The sequence below is a fragment of the Hippocampus comes genome, unplaced genomic scaffold (genome assembly GCF_001891065.2).
Source record: "Hippocampus comes isolate QL1 unplaced genomic scaffold, H_comes_QL1_v1.1 scaffold66, whole genome shotgun sequence".
In the NCBI taxonomy this organism is placed as follows: domain Eukaryota; kingdom Metazoa; phylum Chordata; class Actinopteri; order Syngnathiformes; family Syngnathidae; genus Hippocampus; species Hippocampus comes.
Window position 1 is genome coordinate 136,495 of NW_017805003.1, and position 4,785 is coordinate 141,279.

The 4,785-nt window shown below is 42.6% G+C and overlaps 1 protein-coding gene across 2 annotated transcripts in view; it reads left to right on the top strand.

The window, feature by feature from the left end:
• Positions 1-769: 769 nt before the first annotated feature.
• Positions 770-4,785, top strand: part of LOC109508971 (uncharacterized) — a 35,222-nt gene continuing 31,206 nt past the window's right edge. For both annotated transcript variants that reach the window (XM_019858920.1, XM_019858927.1), the window contains exon 1: positions 770-935. The gene's annotated coding sequence lies outside the window, so the exon portion shown is untranslated. The remainder of the gene's footprint in view (positions 936-4,785) is intronic.

Genomic DNA, 4,785 nt, shown 5'->3' on the forward strand with positions numbered 1-4,785 from the left:
AGTTAGCTTTCCTCTGCATTTCATCCGTAGTTTTCTCTCACACATCGAGCACTTTCGACCGACCCCCTGACAATTTTACTACCCAAAATAGGTGAAATAAGAGTGGGGGTGACGGGTGGTCGGTCCCCTACACATAATCCACGGAGCTAAGTACCACCCCCTGCCCCCTCCCTTTGGTTCCTCTGTCATGTAGGCTCAGAAAACACTCGCAGCCCTTCCCATCTGTTGAGACAGTCCGAAGAAAATGGCCGAAGCCGTGAATAGTACAACACCAACCCACGAGAGCGAAAATCATTCATGAAATAATATTAAATGCCCCCCCCCCCAGTATAGAATGGGATGTGTCCCCATCTCACTCGGTTGAGAACGATACAATCAAAACAATGGGGAATAATTCTGATTCCATCTGCGTTCGGATGAAAAATGTTCGTGCAATATCCACTTGTAGCTTGTTGATAATGTGCAAAGCACATAAGTAAACGTGAGGAGATTTGTTGCGGATGTGGAATATACTGTAAGGCATATCTATTTCTCGGTGCTGGCTGTGGTCCAACTCTAAAACACACACACACGCACACGCACACACTCGTACACTCGCACACACGCACACGCGCACACAAACATATGCACACTAAAATTAAAGGGCCCCATACATGCCCCTCCTCCGCTCCCGTCACACTTACTACACTAGATCACACATTCCATCCTCTGATTGGCTCATGTCTTGAGATTGGCAGCTGGTTGGCCCGCCTTCTTCTGGTTGCTCGGTGAGCCCGAGCGTTGCAGAGCGGATTGGAAACAGGAAGAGGACTAAAGGGGGGGAGAAAAAAGGCACGGTGGAGAGGATCGGGTGAGACAAGGTGGTGAGGAGTGAAAGGGAGGTAAAGGGGTGCAGAGGGGTGTGTGTGGACCAAAAGACAGAAGACAAATAAGAGGTAAAAGTCGACTGCACGCCGGCAACTTGATCGCGTTCGATTTACCTCTGCCTTCTAGAAAGACACAGTTTACATTGTGCGTTGTAGTAGAGCTATTGGTGTCTGCAAATAAGTGTATGTCCATCCGTGCATTTGACCAGTTTCTTTTAGTCTACCTTTGTGTGCGTGTGCGTGTGCGCGAGCGTGTGCGTGTGTATAAGTGTGTCATTGTCCTGGGAGACACTGCGGTGTGCTGCACATTCAACACACACATGCAATGTCTTCTCACGTGCAAAAGATTTTCACGAACACTGGGTGCTGGGTGTGAATTGAGAAGCTAGTGGTGGCTGGCTGGGGCTCAACTATTGCAGCTGCTCAACTTAAACTGTTGACTATATGGTGTATGATGCAGTAATAAAAAGTGACATTGTAACGAGTCCAATACAGTCAAAATGAAACCTATCTATCTATCTATCTATCTATCTATCTATCTATCTATCTATCTATCTATCTATCTATCTAATCTTAAGATTCCTTGCATATCAATCTCTCTAGTCGTCAATCTAATGCCTCCTTGCAAAACCAGCTGTCTGATGTGCACACACAAACACATGCACGTGCATCCTGCAATGAACTCGTGAACCTGTGTCATTGTCTGCTATACATAGAGTTTTGTACTGTTTTTGGCAAACGACACCCCTCCTTCTCGCCCTTGACCTTGCCTTGGTACATTCCAGTACCCCCTCAGAGGGACGTGCTTTCTGAAGCATACAGCCAGAGAAGCTGCCATTATAGAAGGGGATACAGCAGAGGGAGGAAAGCAAGCCTGCTGGTTATTTTTAGAAATGGCATTGATATTCGGCTCCTACTGTACATTCTCCCAATTGGCTTTCATGCTTTTTTTTTTCTTTTTTCAATCACGCAATACAATCATACACTGTGTGTGTGAGATATCTGGGGCAGGCTGTCTGCCTTATCCATGTCAGTGCTGACTGTTGTAGATTCTCGCGTTGTCTCCATCTGTTCTCTTCGTGTCTGCTTCTCGTGTTAGCAACCCTGGAAGTCACTGGAGACGTTTGTAGTCTGGTGCGGCCCATCCTTCCTTTTATGGTATTGGATCACAGTTAGCCTTCCTGCATGCACACCCATGCACAGTTGCAAACATGCGTCTCAGTGAGCGATGCATGCATGCCGTGTTGCTCTGCAACCCAAGCCAGCATTGTCAGATTGCAAGAATTGTTTCATCAGGAAGGGATGAACAAAGACAATGAAATAGATCATCAGAAAATCTTTCAACCGAATGGTTGCTTTTACCCACATCTACTCTGTCGAAATTGCATATGTTCCCGTCCTCACTATAGGCCTTCCTATCAACTCTAGGCTAAATTATCATTGGTTGCCATGGATACAAGGACACATTGTGCAGGAGAAAGGGGAGGGTGAGGAAACAAGATAGCCATAAAGAGCATTTGTAAGGCGCAGTGTTTAAAAGTAACCATCCTAAATCAAGTTATGATTATAGCAAAGGCAATAAAGGCTGAGTCACGTGAGGGAAAGTAATGAGAGGATGTTTATCCATGTGTCAAAGACTACCACCCCTTCCTTCTTTCTGTCCTTATGTCATTCTTTGGGGAGAAAACACTCACAAATTGAACAATGCATATCATTGTGTGGATGGATGTGATGCAGAAGAAACACCACGCTTTATTTGAAAAAAAAAAAACTCACTACTGACAATGGTATTTCCTCACCCTGTCTGCTCTGTTTGTCTTTGCCAGAGAGTGGAGAGGCGGGCATGTCTATTTAAAGGCAGTTGAGACCGTATGGGTCTGCTGTATTTGCTATTTTGGAGTGACTGACTGACTGATTGAGAGCCCATCTCCTTTTTTTGCATCATCTTTCACTCCAAGGTAAAGATGCTCAAGATGTCAGTCAGTGGCTTCACCATTAGGGACACCAGATTGGCATCTAATACAAGGGCTGGATCAATATCAAGTATTTTTGTTTACGCTGACAAAGATATACATTTTTGTGTAGTGATTGTAAAATCCAGACAATTTTACAAGGGATACTAGTTTAACATTATTTTTACTTTAAAATAACATGCAACTGCACTGCATCTTACTCATAAGAAGTTGTAATATTTTGATTGTTACTGAAATATTATGAAAAAGACAACCATTGTGATGTACTGCGTAATACACGGTGTCAAACTCAAGGCCCGGGGGCCAGATCTGGCCCGCCACATCATTTTATGTGGCCCGCGAAAGTAAATCAAACATGTCAACTTCCATGACGCTTGTTAAAATCTCTAACATTTTAAATTATCATATGTAATGAACAAGAGATATAGTGTAAGCATTTTTTGTAACCAAACCCCTCACTACAGTAACTTAAGCAATAGCTGAAGAAACCGTTTTTATTTGGTTTCGGTCATAATCCCGAGATGAATAAAATAAGTGGATTTTTCTTCTTAATTCATATTCTGCAAACACAATATCAATCAGAATGCCATGTTTAGACTAGTGGGGGTTCATAGAACATATTATTGCAAAGAACATTTTTCACTTGGCTTCCCTTTTTAATGACAGAGAGATGACCAGGTTTCCTTTGTGATGGCAGAGCAGGAAAATAGTCCGTGTAGCTCGGGAGCGATAGCATTGGCTGTCCATAGATTTAAAAAAAAAATGAGTACAATTGCAATGCACTCTTCCATGCTGACTCTACCGTTTTGAATGTGTTTGTCCGAGTGAGTGGTATAGTCTGCACTTTCCTAACATAAGCCCTCATTGCACGTGACATCATTTGGGCCGCAGAGCCAAATTCCAGATGTATGGAGCTAACCCTGCACAGATGGGTTTAATATTGGTCTCACACACACAACGCTGTTGTGTTGAGTCAAACTGGAGCTGACGGTCAACTCCCCTTGTATTTTTGTAACAAGAGTGTGCATTCCACTGTGCAATAGTGAGACTCCAAAACAGATGGAGATATCTGTAGTCGGTGTAATTGTTAAATCCTCTCAAGTTTAAAGAACTGTAAGATGTGGTTTTTTTTTCTTTATCTGGGATCCAAAGTATCACATAAAACAAAAAGAAAAAAAGGTTGTCCTGAATTCGGGCCAGACGTCTTTTGAACTACTACAATATAGGATCTTCCCTGTACTAAACTAATAATTTTGAAGCTATAGCCAAGTATTACTGGTAATGTAACAAAATTTGTGGGCTGTTTAACATGTATTAATGGTGGGCTCGGACTAAATTACACATGCTACCAAAAAGAGCAAGTTCAAGCAAGGTCAAAGTGATGACCAGTTTAATTCCAGGCAGCATAAGTGTTTTTAAATGAGAGTATTGTGGTGACTGGAAGCACCAAACAGGAACGTTTTCTCCCCATGGTGCAGCTGTTTTAGGTCACACGGCAATCAATCGTACATCAAGTGCACATTGAATGTCGCAGAGTCATAATTACATGTGCATGGTAATGTATTGCCGAATTCTGAATGCCTGTTGTGCCTTTTTTTCTTCTCCAAGAATAAATCTAAATGAAATGGTCTTTACATGGCCTGAAGCCAAAGCGGGAAAAGATGTCTGGCTTTCAGTTGCTGTAGCAACTGGGTAGAAATTGACTCTTGAAGAGCTTCCTCACTTACCTCATTCACCATACCCAGTAACACAGTGAAGCTTTTAATGCATGGCTGCACGACACTCTATAAACACACTGTACGCAAAAAAAAAAAAAACGAAACCAGTGAAGGGATTGCCAACAAGTTGCGCGCGCGCACACACACACACACACACACACACACACACGTGTGTATGTATGTGTATATATATATGTGTATATATATATATATATATATATATATATA